The sequence below is a fragment of the Oncorhynchus gorbuscha genome, linkage group LG09 (genome assembly GCF_021184085.1).
Source record: "Oncorhynchus gorbuscha isolate QuinsamMale2020 ecotype Even-year linkage group LG09, OgorEven_v1.0, whole genome shotgun sequence".
Classification (NCBI taxonomy): Eukaryota; Metazoa; Chordata; class Actinopteri; order Salmoniformes; family Salmonidae; genus Oncorhynchus; species Oncorhynchus gorbuscha.
In genome coordinates, this window is record NC_060181.1 from 50270206 (window position 1) to 50290219 (window position 20014).

A 20014-nucleotide genomic window follows, 5' to 3' on the forward strand; every position below is an offset into this window, starting at 1 on the left:
TATTGAGTTTGTTAGCATGAGCTATCACATGTTCTGCTTTATTTCAGGGTTTTTAATTTCATGTCGCACATGCAAGGGAGAAAAAAGAAGCAATGGTGTGTGTCACAGATCGGGTTCCAACTCAATAGTGTAGTCCATCGCTTTAACCAACCAGCCACCAAGTCCTGTGCCCCTGCGTGTCATTTGCACATCCTGCCGGTGGTTGTTCACATCAAATCCTTGATTGGAAAAAGGAAAGTTGTGATGGTCTGTGCGACGACCAAGCAGTCCATTTTAACAGTGGGTACTGTGGCCGAGCTGTCCAGAGAACTGGATTTTAAGGACCCAGTCTTTGTTGGTTCAAAGTCCACCGCTGCAACTTTTTCTCAACAGACAACTGTAATGTAATTTCAAACAAGGCCACCAAGGACACCGGACAAATAAAGGAATCCAGCCTTTACCTAATTCCCACGTCTGTTATTGCAATTATCTGCCGTGTTTTTCTAATTCAATCTGCTTCAGACATAAAAGCAGAAACTAATTCTAAATTTATACGATGGAAGAAAGAGCAACATCAGATAAATTAAGATTTTTAAAAAGAGAATAAAAAAAAGATGAAGGACGCAAGAGCAACGTGAGATAGATAAAGATTTTAAAAAAGAAAATGAAAAAGAAGACTAAAATACAAGGAAGTGCAGACGCTCTAGGTAACTGAGGAGAAAGTGCACATAATTTGCCAGAGCTGGGTAGTGTGGCCGAGCGTTCTAAGGCGCTGGATTAAGGCTCCAGTCTCTAAGGAGGCGTGGGTTCAAATCCCACCACTGCCATCTTTATTGAGCTTGTTTGCAAAGTTATCACATGTTCTTCTTTATTTCAGGGTTTTTACTTTCATGTCGCCCATGCAAGGGAGAAAATAAGCAATGTTGTGTGTCACGGATGGGGTTCCAACTCAATAGTGTAGTCCATCGCCTTAAACAACCAGCCACCAAGTCCTGTGTTCCCGCGGTGGCAGTTGCACCTCCTACCGGTGGTTGTTCACGTCAAATCCTTGATTGGAAAAAAGGAATGTTGTGATGGTCTGTGCGACGACCAAGCAGTCCATTTTAACAGTGGGTACTGTGGCTGAGCTGTCCAGAGAACTGGATTTAAGGACCCAGTCTTTCGGAGGTGTTGGTTCAAAGTCCAACGCTGCAAGTTTTCTCAACAGAAAACTTTAATGTAATTTCAAACAAGGCCGCCAAGGACACCGGACAAATAAAGGGAATCCAGCCTTTACCTAAATCCCAAGTCTGTTATTGCAATTATCTGCCATGTTTTTCTAATTCAATCTGCTTCAGACAGAAAGCAGAAACTAATTCTAAGTTTATACGATGGAAGAAAGAGCAACATCAGATAAATTACAGATTTTAAAAAGAGAATCAAAAAAGATGAAGGACGCAAGAGCAACGTGAGATACATAAAGATTTTAAAGAAGAAAATGAAAAAGAAGACTAAAATACAAGGAAGTGCAGACGCTCTAGGTAACTGACGAGAAAGTGTGAATAGTTTGACAGAGCTGGGTAGTGTGGCCGATCGGTCTAAGGCGCTGGATTAAGGCTCCGGTCTCTAGGAGGCGTGGGTTCAAATCCACCACTGCCATCTTTATTGAGTTTGTTTGCGCAAGCTATCACATATTCTGCTTTATTTCAGGGTTTTTACTTTCATGTTGCCCATGCAAGGGAGAAAAGAAGCAATGTTTGTGTGTCACGGATGGGTTCCAACTCAAAAGTGTAGTCCATCGCCTTAACCAACCAGCCACCAAGTCCTGTGCCCCTAGCGGTGTCATTTGCACCTCCTACCGGTGGTTGTTCACATCAAATCCTTGATTGGAAAAAAAGGAAAGTTGTGATGGTCTGTGCGACGACCAAGCAGTGCATTTTAACAGTAGGTACTGTGGCCGAGCTGTCAGAGAGAACTGGATTTAAGGACCCAGTCTTTCGGGAGGTTGGTTCAAAGTCCACTGCTGCAACTTTTTCTCAACAGAAAACTGTAATGTAATTTCAAACAAGGCCACCAAGGACACTGGACAAATAAATGGAATCCAGCCTTTACCCTAATTCTCAAATCTGTTATTGCAATTATCTGCCGTTTTTTTCTAATTCAATCTGCTTCAGACATAAGCAGAAACTAATTCTAAATTTTATAACGATGGAAGAAAGAGCAACATCAGATAAATTAAGATTTTTAAAAAGAGAATAAAAAAAAGATGAAGGACGCAAGAGCAACGTGAGATAGATAAAGATTTTAAAAAAGAAAATGAAAAAGAAGACTAAAATACAAGGAAGTGCAGACGCTCTAGGTAACTGACGAGAAAGTGCCAATAATTTGCCAGAGCTGGGTAGTGTGGCTGAGCGGTCTAAGGCGCTGGATTAAGGCTCCATTCTCTAAGGAGGCGTGGGTTCAAATCCCACCACTGCCATCTTTATTGAGCTTGTTTCGCAAGTTATCACACGTTCTTCTATATTTCAGGGTTTTTTACTTTCATGTCGCCCATGCAAGGAGAAAATAAGCAATGTTGTGTGTCACGGATGGGGTTCCAACTCAATAGTGTAGTCCATCGCCTTAAACAACCAGCCACCAAGTCCTGTGTTCCCGCGGTGGCAGTTGCACCTCCTACCGGTGGTTGTTCACGTCAAATCCTTGATTGGAAAAAAGGAATGTTGTGATGGTCTGTGCGACGACCAAGCAGTCCATTTTAACAGTGGGTACTGTGGCTGAGCTGTCCAGAGAACTGGATTTAAGGACCCAGTCTTTGGAGGTGTTGGTTCAAAGTCCAACGCTGCAAGTTTTTCTCAACAGAAAACTTTAATGTAATTTCAAACAAGGCCGCCAAGGACACCGGACAAATAAAGGGAATCCAGCCTTTACCCTAAATCCCAAGTCTGTTATTGCAATTATCTGCCATGTTTTTCTAATTCAATCTGCTTCAGACAGAAAAGCAGAAACTAATTCTAAGTTTATACGATGGAAGAAAGAGCAACATCAGATAAATTTACAGATCTTTAAAAAGAGAATCAAAAAAAGATGAAGGACGCAAGAGCAACGTGAGATACATAAAGATTTTAAAGAAGAAAATGAAAAAGAAGACTAAAATACAAGGAAGTGCAGACGCTCTAGGTAACTGACGAGAAAGTGTGAATAGTTTGCCGGAGCTGGGTAGTGTGGCCGATCGGTCTAAGGCACTGGATTAAGGCTCCTGTCTCTTAGGAGGCGTGGGTTCAAATCCCACCACTGCCATCTTTATTGAGCTTGTTTACGCAAGCTATCACATGTTCTGCTTTATTTCAGGGTTTTTACTTTCATGTTGCCCATGCAAGGGAGAAAAGAAGCAATGTTGTGTGTCACGGATGGGGTTCCAACTCAAAAGTGTAGTCCATCGCCTTAACCAACCAGCCACCAAGTCCTGTGCCCCCGCGGTGTCATTTGCACATCCTACCGGTGGTTGTTCACGTCAAATCCTTGATTGGAAAAAAGGAAAGTTGTGATGGTCTGTGCGACGACCAAGCAGTCCATTTTAACAGTGGGTACTGTGGCCGAGCTGTCCAGAGAACTGGATTTAAGGACCCAGTCTTTCGGTTCAAAGTCCACCGCTGCAACTTTTTCTCAACAGAAAACTGTAATGTAATTTCAAACAAGGCCACCAAGGACACGGACAAATAAAGGGAATCCAGCCTTTACCCTAATTCTCAAATCTGTTATTGCAATTATCTGCCATGTTTTTCTAATTCAATCTGCTTCAGACATAAAAGCAGAAACTAATTCTAAGTTTATACGATGGAAGAAAGAGCAACATCAGATAAATTAAGATTTTTAAAAAGAGAATCAAAAAAGATGAAGGACGCAAGAGCAACATGAGAAACATAAAGATTTTAAAGAAGAAAATGAAAAAGAAGACTAAAATACAAGGAAGTGCAGACGCTCTAGGTAACTGACGAGAAAGTGTGAATAGTTTGCCAGAGCTGGGTAGTGTGGCCGAGCGGTCTAAGGCGCTGGATTAAGGCTCCAGTCTCTAAGGAGGCGTGGGTTCAAATCCCACCACTGCCATCTTTATTGAGTTTGTTTGCGCAAGCTATCACATGTTCTGCTTTATTTCAGGGTTTTTACTTTTATGTCGCCCATGCAAGGGAGAAAAGAAGCAATGTTGTGTGTCACGGATGGGGTTCCAACTCAATAGTGTAGTCCATTGCCTTAACCAACCAGCCACCAAGTCCTGTGCCCCTGCGGTGGCAGTTGCACATCCTACCGGTGGTTGTTCACATCAAATCCTTGATTGGAAAAATGGAAAGTTGTGATGGTCTGTGCGACGACCAAGCAGTCCATTTTAACAGTGGGTACTGTGGCCGAGCTGTCCAGAGAACTGGATTTAAGGACCCAGTCTTTCGGAGGTGTCGGTTCAAAGTCCACCGCTGCAACTTTTTCTCAACAGAAAACTGTAATGTAATTTCAAACAAGGCCACCAAGGACACCGGACAAATAAAGGGAATCCAGCCTTTACCCTAATTCCCACGTCTGTTATTGCAATTATCTGCCATGTTTTTCTAATTCAATCTGCTTCAGACATAAAATCAGAAACTAATTCTAAGTTTATACGATGGAAGAAAGAGCAACATCAGATAAATTAAGATTTTTAAAAAGAGAATCAAAAAAAGATGAAGGACGCAAGAGCAACATGAGATACATAAAGATTTTAAAGAAGAAAATGAAAAAGAAGACTAAAACACAAGGGAGTGCAGACGCTCTAGGTAACTGATGAGAAAGTGTGAAAATCTTGCCAGAGCTGGGTAGTGTGGCCGAGCGGTCTAAGGCGCTGGATTTAGGCTCCAGTCTCTAAGGAGGCGTGGGTTCAAATCCCACCACTGCCATCTTTATTGAGTTTGTTAGCGCAAGCTATCACATGTTCTGCTTTATTTCAGGGTTTTTAATTTCATGTCGCACATGCAAGGGAGAAAAGAAGCAATGGTGTGTGTCACAGATCGGGTTCCAACTCAATAGTGTAGTCCATCGCTTTAACCAACCAGCCACCAAGTCCTGTGCCCCTGCGGTGGCAGTTGCACATCCTGCCGGTGGTTGTTCACATCAAATCCTTGATTGGAAAAAAGGAAAGTTGTGATGGTCTGTGCGACGACCAAGCAGTCCATTTTAACAGTGGGTACTGTGGCCGAGCTGTCCAGAGAACTGGATTTAAGGACCCAGTCTTTCGGTTCAAAGTCCACCGCTGCAACTTTTTCTCAACAGACACCTGTAATATAATTTCAAACAAGGCCACCAAGAACACCGGACAAATAAAGGGAATCCAGACTTTACCCTAATTCCCACGTCTGTTATTGCAATTATCTGCCGTGTTTTTCTAATTCAATCTGCTTCAGACATAAAAGCAGAAACTAATTCTAAGTTTATACGATGGAAGAAAGAGCAACATCAGATAAATTAAGATTTTTAAAAAGAGAATCAAAAAAAGATGAAGGACACAAGAGCAACATGAGAAACATAAAGATTTAAAAGAAGAAAATGAAAAAGAAGACTAAAATACAAGGGAGTGCAGACGCTCTAGGTAACTGACGAGAAAGTGTGAATAGTTTGACAGAACTGGGTAGTGTGGCCGAGCGGTCTATGGCGCTGGATTAAGGCTCCAGTCTCTAAGGAGGCGTGGGTTCAAATCCCACCACTGCCATCTTTATTGAGTTTGTTTGCGCAAGCTATCACATATTCTGCTTTATTTCAGCGTTTTACTTTCATGTAGGGCAATGCAAGGGAGAAAATAAGCAATGTTGTGTGTCACGGATGGGGTTCCAACTCAATAGTGTAGTCCATCGCCTTAACCAACCAGCCACCAAGTCCTGTGCCCCCGCGGTGTCATTTGCACCTCCTACCGGTGGTTGTTCACATCAAATCCTTGAATGGAAAAAAGGAAAGTTGTGATGGTCTGTGCGACGACCAAGCAGTCCATTTTAACAGTGGGTACTGTGGCCGAGCTGTCCAGAGAACTGGATTTAAGGACCCAGTCTTCCGGAGGTGTTGGTTCAAAGTCCACCGCTGCAACTTTTTCTCAACAGAAAACTGTAATGTAATTTCAAACAAGGCCACCAAGGACACCGGACAAATAAAGGGAATCCAGCCTTTACCCTAATTCCCACGTCTGTTATTGCAATTATCTGCCGTGTTTTTCTAATTCAATCTGCTTCAGACATAAAAGCAGAAACTAATTCTAAATTTATACGATGGAAGAAAGAGCAACATCAGATAAATTAAGATTTTTAAAAAGAGAATAAAAAAAAGATGAAGGACGCAAGAGCAACGTGAGATAGATAAAGATTTTAAAAAAGAAAATGAAAAAGAAGACTAAAATACAAGGAAGTGCAGACGCTCTAGGTAACTGACGAGAAAGTGCCAATAATTTGCCAGAGCTGGGTAGTGTGGCTGAGCGGTCTAAGGCGCTGGATTAAGGCTCCATTCTCTAAGGAGGCGTGGGTTCAAATCCCACCACTGCCATCTTTATTGAGCTTGTTTGCGCAAGTTATCACACGTTCTTCTATATTTCAGGGTTTTTACTTTCATGTCGCCCATGCAAGGGAGAAAATAAGCAATGTTGTGTGTCACGGATGGGGTTCCAACTCAATAGTGTAGTCCATCGCCTTAAACAACCAGCCACCAAGTCCTGTGTTCCCGCGGTGGCAGTTGCACCTCCTACCGGTGGTTGTTCACGTCAAATCCTTGATTGGAAAAAAGGAATGTTGTGATGGTCTGTGCGACGACCAAGCAGTCCATTTTAACAGTGGGTACTGTGGCTGAGCTGTCCAGAGAACTGGATTTAAGGACCCAGTCTTTCGGAGGTGTTGGTTCAAAGTCCAACGCTGCAAGTTTTTCTCAACAGAAAACTTTAATGTAATTTCAAACAAGGCCGCCAAGGACACCGGACAAATAAAGGGAATCCAGCCTTTACCCTAAATCCCAAGTCTGTTATTGCAATTATCTGCCATGTTTTTCTAATTCAATCTGCTTCAGACAGAAAAGCAGAAACTAATTCTAAGTTTATACGATGGAAGAAAGAGCAACATCAGATAAATTTACAGATCTTTAAAAAGAGAATCAAAAAAAGATGAAGGACGCAAGAGCAACGTGAGATACATAAAGATTTTAAAGAAGAAAATGAAAAAGAAGACTAAAATACAAGGAAGTGTAGACGCTCTAGGTAACTGACGAGAAAGTGTGAATAGTTTGCCGGAGCTGGGTAGTGTGGCCGATCGGTCTAAGGCACTGGATTAAGGCTCCTGTCTCTTAGGAGGCGTGGGTTCAAATCCCACCACTGCCATCTTTATTGAGCTTGTTTACGCAAGCTATCACATGTTCTGCTTTATTTCAGGGTTTTTACTTTCATGTTGCCCATGCAAGGGAGAAAAGAAGCAATGTTGTGTGTCACGGATGGGGTTCCAACTCAAAAGTGTAGTCCATCGCCTTAACCAACCAGCCACCAAGTCCTGTGCCCCAGCGGTGTCATTTGCACATCCTACCGGTGGTTGTTCACGTCAAATCCTTGATTGGAAAAAAGGAAAGTTGTGATGGTCTGTGCGACGACCAAGCAGTGCATTTTAACAGTAGGTACTGTGGCCGAGCTGTCCAGAAAACTGGATTTAAGGACCCAGTCTTTCGGTTCAAAGTCCACTGCTGCAACTTTTTCTCAACAGAAAACTGTAATGTAATTTCAAACAAGGCCACCAAGGACACTGGACAAATAAATGGAATCCAGCCTTTACCCTAATTCTCAAATCTGTTATTGCAATTATCTGCCGTGTTTTTCTAATTCAATCTGCTTCAGACATAAAAGCAGAAACTAATTCTAAGTTTATACGATGGAAGAAAGAGCAACATCAGATATATTAAGATTTTTAAAAAGAGAATCAAAAAAAGATGACGGACGCAAGAGCAACATGAGAAACATAAAGATTTTAAAGAAGAAAATGAAAAAGAAGACTAAAATACAAGGAAGTGCAGACGCTCTAGGTAACTGACGAGAAAGTGTGAATAGTTTGACACAGCTGGGTAGTGTGGCCGAGCGGTCTAAGGCGTTGGATTAAGGCTACAGTCTCTAAGGAGGTGTGGGTTCAAATCCCACCACTGCCATCTTTACTGAGTTTGTTTGCGCAAGCTATCACATGTTCTGCTTTATTTCAGGGTTTTTACTTTCATATCGCCCATGTAAGGGAGAAAAGAAGCAATGTTGTGTGTCACGGATGGGGTTCCAACTCAATAGTGTAGTCCATCGCCTTAACCAACCAGCCACCAAGTCCTGTGCCCCCGCGGTGGCAGTTGCACCTCCTACCAGTGGTTGTTTACGTCAAATCCTTTATTGGAAAAAAGGAAAGTTGTGATGGTCTGTGCGACGACTAAGCAGTCCATTTTAACAGTGGGTACTGTGGCCGAGCTGTCCAGAGAACTGGATTTAAGAACCCAGTCTTTCGGTTCAAAGTCCACCGCTGCAACTTTTTCTCAACAGAAAACTGTAATGTAATTTCAAACAAGGCCACCAAGAACACCGGACAAATAAAGGGAATCCAGCCTTTACCCTAAATCCCGAGTCTGCTATTGCAATTATCTGCCATGTTTTTCTAATTCAATCTGCTTCAGACAGAAAATCAGAAACTAATTCTAAGTTTATATGATGGAAGAAAGAGCAACATCAGATAAATTAAGATTTTTAAAAAGAGAATCAAAAAAGATGAAGGACGCAAGAGCAACGTGAGATAGATAAAGATTTTAAAGAAGAAAATGAAAAAGAAGACTAAAATACAAGGAAGTGCAGAAGCTCTAGGTAACTGACGAGAAAGTGCAAATAATTTGCCACAGCTGGGTAGTGTGGCCGAGCGGTCTAAGGCGCTGGATTAAGGCTCCAGTCTCTAAGGAGGCGTGGGTTCAAATCCCACCACTGCCATCTTTATTGAGCTTGTTTGCGCAAGCTATCACATGTTCTGCTTCATTTCAAGATTTTTACTTTCATGTCGCCCATGCAAGGGAGAAAAGAAGCAATGTTGTGTGTCACGGATGGGGTTCCAACTCAATAGTGTAGTCAATCGCCTTAACCAACCAGCCACCAAGTCCTGTGCTCCCGCGGTGGCAGTTGCACCTCCTACCGGTGGTTGTTCACATCAAATCCTTGATTGGAAAAAAGGAAAGTTGTGATGGTCTGTGCGACGACCAAGCAGTCCATTTTAACAGTGGGTACTGTGGCCGAGCTGACCAGAGAACTGGATTTAAGGACCCAGTCTTCAGGTGTGGGTTCAAAGTCCACCGCTGCAACTTTTTCTCAACAGAAAACTGTAATGTAATTTCAAACAAGGCCACCAAGGACACCGGACAAATAAAGGGAATCCAGCCTTTACCCTAAATCCCACGTCTCTTATTGCAATTATCTGCCGTGTTTTTCGAATTCAATCTGCTTCAGACATAAAAGCAGAAACTAATTCTAAGTTTATACGATGGAAGAAAGAGCAACATCAGATAAATTCAGATTTTTAAAAAGAGAATCAAAAAAAGATGAAGGACGCAAGAGCAACATGAGATACATAAAGATTTTAAAGAATAAAATGAAAAAGAAGACTAAAATACAAGGAAGTGCAGACGCTCTAGGTAACTGACGAGAAAGTGTGAATAGTTTGCCAGAGCTTGGTAGTGTGGGCGAGCTGTTTAAGGCTCCAGTCTCTAAGGAGGCGTGGGTTCAAATCCCACCACTGCCATCTTTATTGAGCTTGTTTGCGCAAGCTATCACATGTTCTGCTTCATTTCAAGATTTTTACTTTCATGTCGCCCATGCAAGGGAGAAAAGAAGCAATGTTGTGTGTCACGGATGGGGTTCCAACTCAATAGTGTAGTCCATCGCCTTAACCAACCAGCCACCAAGTCCTGTGCTCCCGCGGTGGCAGTTGCACCTCCTACCGGTGGTTGTTCACGTTAAATCCTTGATTGGAAAAAAGGAAAGTTTTGATGGTCTGTGCGACGACCAAGCAGTCCATTTTAACAGTGGGTACTGTGGCCGAGCTGACCAGAGAACTGGATTTAAGAACCCAGTCTTTCGGTTCAAAGTCCACCGCTGCAAATTTTTCTCAACAGAAAACTGTAATGTAATTTCAAACAAGGCCACCAAGGGCACCGGACAAATAAAGGGAATCCAGCCTTTGCCCTAAATCCCGAGTCTGTTATTGCAATTATCTGCCATGTTTTTATAATTCAATCTGCTTCAGACAGAAAAGCAGAAACTAATTCTAAGTTTATACGATGGAAGAAAGAGCAACATCAGATAAATTAAGATTTTTAAAAAGAGAATCAAAAAAAGATGAAGGACGCAAGAGCAACGTGAGATAGATAAAGATTTTAAAGAATAAAATGAAAAAGAAGACTAAAATACAAGGAAGTGCAGACGCTCTAGGTAACTGACGAGAAAGTGTGAATAGTTTGCCAGAGCTTGGTAGTGTGGCCGAGCGGTCTAAGGCGCTGGATTAAGGCTCCAGTCTCTAAGGAGGCGTGGGTTCAAATCCCACCACTGCCATCTTTATTGAGCTTGTTTGCGCAAGCTATCACATGTTCTGCTTTATTTCATGGTTTTTACTTTCATGTCACCCATGCAAGGGAGAAAAGAAGCAATGTTGTGTGTCACGGATGGGGTTCCAACTCAATAGTGTAGTCTATCGCCTTAACCAACCAGCCACCAAGTCCTGTGCCCCCGCGGTGTCAGTTGCACCTCCTACCGGTGGTTGTTCACGTCAAATCCTTGATTGGAAAAAAGTAAAGTTGTGATGGTCTGTGCGACGACCAAGCAGTCCATTTTAACAGTGGGTACTGTGGCCGAGCTGACCAGAGAACTGGATTTAAGGACCCAGTCTTTTGGTTCAAAGTCCACCGCTGCAACTTTTTCTCAACAGAAAACTGTAATGGAATTTCAAACAAGGCCACCAAGGACACCGGACAAATAAAGGGAATCCAGCCTTTACCCTAAATCCCACGTCTCTTATTGCAATTATCTGCCGTGTTTTTCGAATTCAATCTGCTTCAGACATAAAAGCAGAAACTAATTCTAAGTTTATACGATGGAAGAAAGAGCAACATCAGATAAATTCAGATTTTTAAAAAGAGAATCAAAAAAAGATGAAGGACGCAAGAGCAACATGAGATACATAAAGATTTTAAAGAATAAAATGAAAAAGAAGACTAAAATACAAGGAAGTGCAGACGCTCTAGGTAACTGACGAGAAAGTGTGAATAGTTTGCCAGAGCTTGGTAGTGTGGGCGAGCTGTTTAAGGCTCCAGTCTCTAAGGAGGCGTGGGTTCAAATCCCACCACTGCCATCTTTATTGAGCTTGTTTGCGCAAGCTATCACATGTTCTGCTTCATTTCAAGATTTTTACTTTCATGTCGCCCATGCAAGGGAGAAAAGAAGCAATGTTGTGTGTCACGGATGGGGTTCCAACTCAATAGTGTAGTCCATCGCCTTAACCAACCAGCCACCAAGTCCTGTGCTCCCGCGGTGGCAGTTGCACCTCCTACCGGTGGTTGTTCACGTTAAATCCTTGATTGGAAAAAAGGAAAGTTGTGATGGTCTGTGCGACGACCATGCAGTCCATTTTAACAGTGGGTACTGTGGCCGAGCTGTCCAAGGAACTGGATTTAAGGACCCAGTCTTTCGGAGGTGTGGGTTCAAAGTCCAACGCTGCAAATTTTTCTCAACAGAAAACTGTAATGTAATTTCAAACAAGGCCACCAAGGGCACCGGACAAATAAAGGGAATCCAGCCTTTGCCCTAAATCCCGAGTCTGTTATTGCAATTATCTGCCATGTTTTTATAATTCAATCTGCTTCAGACAGAAAAGCAGAAACTAATTCTAAGTTTATACGATGGAAGAAAGAGCAACATCAGATAAATTAAGATTTTTAAAAAGAGAATCAAAAAAAGATGAAGGACGCAAGAGCAACGTGAGATAGATAAAGATTTTAAAGAATAAAATGAAAAAGAAGACTAAAATACAAGGAAGTGCAGACGCTCTAGGTAACTGACGAGAAAGTGTGAATAGTTTGCCAGAGCTTGGTAGTGTGGCCGAGCGGTCTAAGGCGCTGGATTAAGGCTCCAGTCTCTAAGGAGGCGTGGGTTCAAATCCCACCACTGCCATCTTTATTGAGCTTGTTCGCGCAAGCTATCACATGTTCTGCTTTATTTCATGGTTTTTACTTTCATGTCACCCATGCAAGGGAGAAAAGAAGCAATGTTGTGTGTCACGGATGGGGTTCCAACTCAATAGTGTAGTCTATCGCCTTAACCAACCAGCCACCAAGTCCTGTGCCCCCGCGGTGTCAGTTGCACCTCCTACCGGTGGTTGTTCACGTCAAATCCTTGATTGGAAAAAAGTAAAGTTGTGATGGTCTGTGCGACGACCAAGCAGTCCATTTTAACAGTGGGTACTGTGGCCGAGCTGACCAGAGAACTGGATTTAAGGACCCAGTCTTTTGGTTCAAAGTCCACCGCTGCAACTTTTTCTCAACAGAAAACTGTAATGGAATTTCAAACAAGGCCACCAAGGACACCGGACAAATAAAGGGAATCCAGCCTTTACCCTAATTCCTATTGCAATTATCTGCCGTGTTTTTCTAATTCAATCTGCTTCAGACATAAAAGCAGAAACTAATTCTAAGTTTAAACGATGGAAGAAAGAGCAACATCAGATGAATTAAGATTTTTAAAAAGAGAATCAAAAAAAGATGAAGGATGCCAGAGCAACATGAGATACATAAAGATTTTAAGAAAGAAAATGAAAAAGAAGACTAAAATACAAGGAAGTGCAGACGCTCTAGGTAACTGACGAGAAAGTGTGAATACTTTGACAGAGCTAGGTAGTGTGGCCGAGCGGTCTAAGGCGCTGGATTAAGGCTCCAGTCTCTAAGGAGGCGTGGGTTCAAATCCCACCACTGTCATCTTTATTGAGTTTGTTTGCGCAAGCTATCACATGTTCTGCTTTATTTCATGGTTTTACTTTCATGTCGCCCATGCAAGGGAGTAAAGAAGCAATGTTGTGTGTCACGGATGGGGTTCCAACTCAATAGTGTAGTCCATCGCCTTAACCAACCAGCCACCAAGTCCTGTGCCCCAGCGGTGTCATTTGCACCTCCTACCGGTGGTTGTTCACGTCAAATCCTTGATTGGAAAAATGGAAAGTTGTGATGGTCTGTGCGACGACCAAGCAGTCCATTTTAACAGTGGGTACTGTGGCCGAGCTGTCCAGAGAACTGGATTTAAGGACCCAGTCTTTCGGTTCAAAGTCCACCGCTGCAACTTTTTCTCAACAGACACCTGTAATATAATTTCAAACAAGGCCACCAAGAACACCGGACAAATAAAGGGAATCCAGCCTTTACCCTAATTCCTATTGCAATTATCTGCCGTGTTTTTCTAATTCAATCTGCTTCAGACATAAAAGCAGAAACTAATTCTAAGTTTAAACGATGGAAGAAAGAGCAACATCAGATGAATTAAGATTTTTAAAAAGAGAATCAAAAAAAGATGAAGGATGCCAGAGCAACATGAGATACATAAAGATTTTAAGAAAGAAAATGAAAAAGAAGACTAAAATACAAGGAAGTGCAGACGCTCTAGGTAACTGACGAGAAAGTGTGAATACTTTGACAGAGCTAGGTAGTGTGGCCGAGCGGTCTAAGGCGCTGGATTAAGGCTCCAGTCTCTAAGGAGGCGTGGGTTCAAATCCCACCACTGTCATCTTTATTGAGTTTGTTTGCGCAAGCTATCACATGTTCTGCTTTATTTCAGGGTTTTTACTTTCATGTCGCCCATGCAAGGGAGTAAAGAAGCAATGTTGTGTGTCACGGATGGGGTTCCAACTCAATAGTGTAGTCCATCGCCTTAACCAACCAGCCACCAAGTCCTGTGCCCCAGCGGTGTCATTTGCACCTCCTACCGGTGGTTGTTCACGTCAAATCCTTGATTGGAAAAATGGAAAGTTGTGATGGTCTGTGCGACGACCAAGCAGTCCATTTTAACAGTGGGTACTGTGGCCGAGCTGTCCAGAGAACTGGATTTAAGGACCCAGTCTTTCGGTTCAAAGTCCACCGCTGCAACTTTTTCTCAACAGACACCTGTAATATAATTTCAAACAAGGCCACCAAGAACACCGGACAAATAAAGGGAATCCAGCCTTTACCCTAATTCCTATTGCAATTATCTGCCGTGTTTTTCTAATTCAATCTGCTTCAGACATAAAAGCAGAAACTAATTCTAAGTTTATACGATGGAAGAAAGAGCAACATCAGATGAATTAAGATTTTTAAAAAGAGAATCAAAAAAAGATGAAGGATGCCAGAGCAACATGAGATACATAAAGATTTTAAAAAGAAAATGAAAAAGAAGACTAAAATACAAGGAAGTGCAGACGCTCTAGGTAACTGATGAGAAAGTGTGAAAATCTTTGACAGAGCTGGGTAGTGTGGCGAGCGGTCTAAGGCGCTGGATTTAGGCTCCAGTCTCTAAGGAGGCGTGGGTTCAAATCCCACCACTGTCATCTTTATTGAGTTTGTTTGCGCAAGCTATCACATGTTCTGCTTTATTTCAGGGTTTTTACTTTCATGTCGCCCATGCAAGGGAGAAAAGAAGCAATGTTGTGTGTCACGGATGGGGTTCCAACTCAATAGTGTAGTCCATTGCCTTAACCAACCAGCCACCAAGTCCTGTGCCCCCGCGGTGTCAGTTGCACATCCTACCGGTGGTTGTTCACATCAAATCCTTGATTGGAAAAATGGAAAGTTGTGATGGTCTGTGCGACGACCAAGCAGTCCATTTTAACAGTGGGTACTGTGGCCGAGCTGTCCAGAGAACTGGATTTAAGGACCCAGTCTTTCGGTTCAAAGTCCACCGCTGCAACTTTTTCTCAACAGACACCTGTAATATAATTTCAAACAAGGCCACCAAGAACACCGGACAAATAAAGGGAATCCAGCCTTTACCCTAATTCCCACGTCTGTTATTGCAATTATCTGCCGTGTTTTTCTAATTCAATCTGCTTCAGACATAAAAGCAGAAACTAATTCTAAGTTTATACGATGGAAGAAAGAGCAACATCAGATAAATTAAGATTTTTAAAAAGAGAATCAAAAAAAGATGAAGGACTCAAGAGCAACATGAGAAACATAAAGATTTTAAAGAAGAAAATGAAAAAGAAGACTAAAATACAAGGGAGTGCAGACGCTCTAGGTAACTGATGAGAAAGTGTGAAAATCTTGACAGAGCTGGGTAGTGTGGCCGAGCGGTCTAAGGCGCTGGATTTAGGCTCCAGTCTCTAAGGAGGCGTGGGTTCAAATCCCACCACTGCCATCTTTATTGAGTTTGTTTGCGCAAGCTATCACATGTTCTGCTTTATTTCAGGGTTTTTACTTTCATGTCGCCCATGCAAGGGAAAAGAAGCAATGTTGTGTGTCACGGATGGGGTTCCAACTCAATAGTGTAGTCCATCGCCTTAACCAACCAGCCACCAAGTCCTGTGCCCCAGCGGTGTCATTTGCACCTCCTACCGGTGGTTGTTCACGTCAAATCCTTGATTGGAAAAATGGAAAGTTGTGATGGTCTGTGCGACGACCAAGCAGTCCATTTTAACAGTGGGTACTGTGGCCGAGCTGTCCAGAGAACTGGATTTAAGGACCCAGTCTTTCGGTTCAAAGTCCACCGCTGCAACTTTTTCTCAACAGACACCTGTAATATAATTTCAAACAAGGCCACCAAGAACACCGGACAAATAAAGGGAATCCAGCCTTTACCCTAATTCCTATTGCAATTATCTGCCGTGTTTTTCTAATTCAATCTGCTTCAGACATAAAAGCAGAAACTAATTCTAAGTTTATACGATGGAAGAAAGAGCAACATCAGATAAATTAAGATTTTTAAAAAGAGAATCAAAAAAAGATGAAGGACGCAAGAGCAACATGAGAAACATAAAGATTTTAAAGAAGAAAATGAAAAAGAAGACTAAAATACAAGGAAGTGCAGACGCTCTAGGTAACTGACGAGAAAGTGTGAATACTTTGACAGAGCTAGGTAGTGTGGCCGAGCGGTCTAAGGCGCTGGATTAAGGCTCCAGTCTCTAAGGAGGCGTGGGTTCAAATCCCACCACTGTCATCTTTATTGAGTTTGTTTGCGCAAGCTATCACATGTTCTGCTTTATTTCAGGGTTTTTACTTTCATGTCGCCCATGCAAGGGAGTAAAGAAGCAATGTTGTGTGTCACGGATGGGGTTCCAACTCAATAGTGTAGTCCATCGCCTTAACCAACCAGCCACCAAGTCCTGTGCCCCAGCGGTGTCATTTGCACCTCCTACCGGTGGTTGTTCACATCAAATCCTTGATTGGAAAAATGGAAAGTTGTGATGGTCTGTGCGACGACCAAGCAGTCCATTTTAACAGTGGGTACTGTGGCCGAGCTGTCCAGAGAACTGGATTTAAGGACCCAGTCTTTCGGTTCAAAGTCCACCGCTGCAACTTTTTCTCAACAGACACCTGTAATATAATTTCAAACAAGGCCACCAAGAACACCGGACAAATAAAGGGAATCCAGCCTTTACCCTAATTCCTATTGCAATTATCTGCCGTGTTTTTCTAATTCAATCTGCTTCAGACATAAAAGCAGAAACTAATTCTAAGTTTAAACGATGGAAGAAAGAGCAACATCAGATGAATTAAGATTTTTAAAAAGAGAATCAAAAAAAGATGAAGGATGCCAGAGCAACATGAGATACATAAAGATTTTAAGAAAGAAAATGAAAAAGAAGACTAAAATACAAGGAAGTGCAGACGCTCTAGGTAACTGACGAGAAAGTGTGAATACTTTGACAGAGCTAGGTAGTGTGGCCGAGCGGTCTAAGGCGCTGGATTAAGGCTCCAGTCTCTAAGGAGGCGTGGGTTCAAATCCCACCACTGTCATCTTTATTGAGTTTGTTTGCGCAAGCTATCACATGTTCTGCTTTATTTCAGGGTTTTTACTTTCATGTCGCCCATGCAAGGGAGTAAAGAAGCAATGTTGTGTGTCACGGATGGGGTTCCAACTCAATAGTGTAGTCCATCGCCTTAACCAACCAGCCACCAAGTCCTGTGCCCCAGCGGTGTCATTTGCACCTCCTACCGGTGGTTGTTCACGTCAAATCCTTGATTGGAAAAATGGAAAGTTGTGATGGTCTGTGCGACGACCAAGCAGTCCATTTTAACAGTGGGTACTGTGGCCGAGCTGTCCAGAGAACTGGATTTAAGGACCCAGTCTTTCGGTTCAAAGTCCACCGCTGCAACTTTTTCTCAACAGACACCTGTAATATAATTTCAAACAAGGCCACCAAGAACACCGGACAAATAAAGGGAATCCAGCCTTTACCCTAATTCCCACGTCTGTTATTGCAATTATCTGCCGTGTTTTTCTAATTCAATCTGCTTCAGACATAAAAGCAGAAACTAATTCTAAGTTTATACGATGGAAGAAAGAGCAACATCAGATAAATTAAGATTTTTAAAAAGAGAATCAAAAAAAGATGAAGGACTCAAGAGCAACATGAGAAACATAAAGATTTTAAAGAAGAAAATGAAAAAGAAGACTAAAATACAAAGGAGTGCAGACGCTCTAGGTAACTGATGAGAAAGTGTGAAAATCTTGACAGAGCTGGGTAGTGTGGCCGAGCGGTCTAAGGCGCTGGATTTAGGCTCCAGTCTCTAAGGAGGCGTGGGTTCAAATCCCACCACTGCCATCTTTATTGAGTTTGTTTGCGCAAGCTATCACATGTTCTGCTTCATTTCAAGAGTTTTACTTTCATGTCGCCCATGCAAGGGAGAAAAGAAGCAATGTTGTGTGTCACGGATGGGGTTCCAACTCAATAGTGTAGTCCATCGCCTTAACCAACCAGCCACCAAATCCTGTGCCCCTGCGGTGGCAGTTGCACCTCCTACCGGTGGTTGTTCACGTCAAATCCTTGATTGGAAAAATGGAAAGTTGTGATGGTCTGTGCAACGACCAAGCAGTCCATTTTAACAGTGGGTACTGTGGCCGAGCTGTCCAGAGAACTGGATTTAAGGACCCAGTCTTTCGGTTCAAAGTCCACCGCTGCAACTTTTTCTCAACAGACACCTGTAATATAATTTCAAACAAGGCCACCAAGAACACCGGACAAATAAAGGGAATCCAGCCTTTACCCTAATTCCTATTGCAATTATCTGCCGTGTTTTTCTAATTCAATCTGCTTCAGACATAAAAGCAGAAACTAATTCTAAGTTTATACGATGGAAGAAAGAGCAACATCAGATAAATTAAGATTTTTAAAAAGAGAATCAAAAAAAGATGAAGGACACAAGAGCAACATGAGATACATAAAGATTTTAAAGAAGAAAATGAAAAAGAAGACTAAAATACAAGGGAGTGCAGACGCTCTAGGTAACTGATGAGAAAGTGTGAATAGCATCTAAAACTTAAGGGGGGGGGTGAGAGGGATTACTTATCCTATCCTAGGTATTCCTTAAAGAGGTGGGGTTTCAGGTGTCTCCGGAAGGTGGTGATTGACTCCGCTGTCCTGGCGTCGTGAGGGAGTTTGTTCCACCATTGGGGGGCCAGAGCAGCGAACAGTTTTGACTGGGCTGAGCGGGAGCTGTACTTCCTCAGTGGTAGGGAGGCGAGCAGGCCAGAGGTGGATGAACGCAGTGCCCTTGTTTGGGTGTAGGGCCTGATCAGAGCCTGGAGGTACTGAGGTGCCGTTCCCCTCACAGCTCTGTAGGCAAGCACCATGGTCTTGTAGCGGATGCGAGCTTCAACTGGAGGCCAGTGGAGAGAACGGAGGAGCGGGGTGACGTGAGAGAACTTGGGAAGGTTGAACACCAGACGGGCTGCGGCGTTCTGGATGAGTTGAAGGGGTTTAATGTCACAGGCAGGGAGCCCAGCCAACAGCGAGTTGCAGTAATCCAGACGGGAGATGACAAGTGCCTGGATTAGGACCTGCGCCGCTTCCTGTGTGAGGCAGGGTCGTACTCTGCGGATGTTGTAGAGCATGAACCTACAGGAACGGGCCACCGCCTTGATGTTGGTTGAGAACGACAGGGTGTTGTCCAGGATCACGCCAAGGTTCTTGGCGCTCTGGGAGGAGGACACAATGGAGTTGTCAACCGTGATGGCGAGATCATGGAACGGGCAGTCCTTCCCGGGAGGAAGAGCAGCTCCGTCTTGCCGAGGTTCAGCTTGAGGTGGTGATCCGTCATCCACACTGATATGTCTGCCAGACATGCAGAGATGCGATTCGCCACCTGGTCATCAGAAGGGGAAAGGAGAAGATTAATTGTGTGTCGTCTGCATAGCAATGATAAGAGAGACCATGTGAGGTTATGACAGAGCCAAGTGACTTGGTGTATAGCGAGAATAGGAGAGGGCCAAGAACAGAGCCCTGGGGGACACCAGTGGTGAGAGCGCGTGGTGAGGAGACAGATTCTCGCCACGCCACCTGGTAGGAGCGACCTGTCAGGTAGGACGCAATCCAAGCGTGGGCCGCGCCGGAGATGCCCAACTCGGAGAGGGTGGAGAGGAGGATCTGATGGTTCACAGTATCGAAGGCAGCCGATAGATCTAGAAGGATGAGAGCAGAGGAGAGAGAGTTAGCTTTAGCAGTGCGGAGCGCCTCCGTGATACAGAGGAGAGCAGTCTCAGTTGAATGACTAGTCTTGAAACCTGACTGATTTGGATCAAGAAGGTCATTCAGAGAGAGATAGCGGGAGAGCTGGCCAAGGACGGCACGTTCAAGAGTTTTGGAGAGAAAAGAAAGAAGGGATACTGGTCTGTAATTGTTGACATCGGAGGGATCGAGTGTAGGTTTTTTCAGAAGGGGTGCAACTCTCGCTCTCTTGAAGACGGAAGGGACGTAGCCAGCGGTCAGGGATGAGTTGATGAGCGAGGTGAGGTAAGGGAGAAGGTCTCCGGAAATGGTCTGGAGAAGAGAGGAGG

At 43.3% G+C, this 20014-nt stretch overlaps 1 protein-coding gene and 19 non-coding genes across 22 annotated transcripts in view; all 20 read left to right on the forward strand.

The window, feature by feature from the left end:
• The window catches only part of LOC124042857 (ER membrane protein complex subunit 5-like), a 46572-nt gene that overhangs the window by 19279 nt on the left and 7279 nt on the right, over window positions 1-20014 (forward strand). The gene's annotated exons all lie outside the window — the stretch shown is intronic.
• Window positions 725-806, forward strand: trnal-aag. The gene has a single exon. It is a non-coding gene; the product is annotated as a tRNA-Leu (tRNA).
• On the forward strand, window positions 2356-2437 carry trnal-aag. Its single transcript has one exon. It is a non-coding gene; the product is annotated as a tRNA-Leu (tRNA).
• trnal-aag lies at window positions 3174-3255 on the forward strand. The gene has a single exon. It is a non-coding gene; the product is annotated as a tRNA-Leu (tRNA).
• trnal-aag lies at window positions 3981-4062 on the forward strand. Its single transcript has one exon. It is a non-coding gene; the product is annotated as a tRNA-Leu (tRNA).
• Window positions 4799-4880, forward strand: trnal-uag. The gene has a single exon. It is a non-coding gene; the product is annotated as a tRNA-Leu (tRNA).
• Window positions 5608-5689, forward strand: trnal-aag. Its single transcript has one exon. It is a non-coding gene; the product is annotated as a tRNA-Leu (tRNA).
• trnal-aag lies at window positions 6426-6507 on the forward strand. The gene has a single exon. It is a non-coding gene; the product is annotated as a tRNA-Leu (tRNA).
• On the forward strand, window positions 7246-7327 carry trnal-aag. The gene has a single exon. It is a non-coding gene; the product is annotated as a tRNA-Leu (tRNA).
• On the forward strand, window positions 8055-8136 carry trnal-aag. Its single transcript has one exon. It is a non-coding gene; the product is annotated as a tRNA-Leu (tRNA).
• On the forward strand, window positions 8863-8944 carry trnal-aag. The gene has a single exon. It is a non-coding gene; the product is annotated as a tRNA-Leu (tRNA).
• Window positions 10474-10555, forward strand: trnal-aag. Its single transcript has one exon. It is a non-coding gene; the product is annotated as a tRNA-Leu (tRNA).
• trnal-aag lies at window positions 12088-12169 on the forward strand. Its single transcript has one exon. It is a non-coding gene; the product is annotated as a tRNA-Leu (tRNA).
• trnal-aag lies at window positions 12888-12969 on the forward strand. Its single transcript has one exon. It is a non-coding gene; the product is annotated as a tRNA-Leu (tRNA).
• trnal-aag lies at window positions 13687-13768 on the forward strand. Its single transcript has one exon. It is a non-coding gene; the product is annotated as a tRNA-Leu (tRNA).
• On the forward strand, window positions 14487-14567 carry trnal-uag. The gene has a single exon. It is a non-coding gene; the product is annotated as a tRNA-Leu (tRNA).
• On the forward strand, window positions 15295-15376 carry trnal-uag. The gene has a single exon. It is a non-coding gene; the product is annotated as a tRNA-Leu (tRNA).
• trnal-aag lies at window positions 16093-16174 on the forward strand. The gene has a single exon. It is a non-coding gene; the product is annotated as a tRNA-Leu (tRNA).
• Window positions 16893-16974, forward strand: trnal-aag. The gene has a single exon. It is a non-coding gene; the product is annotated as a tRNA-Leu (tRNA).
• On the forward strand, window positions 17702-17783 carry trnal-uag. The gene has a single exon. It is a non-coding gene; the product is annotated as a tRNA-Leu (tRNA).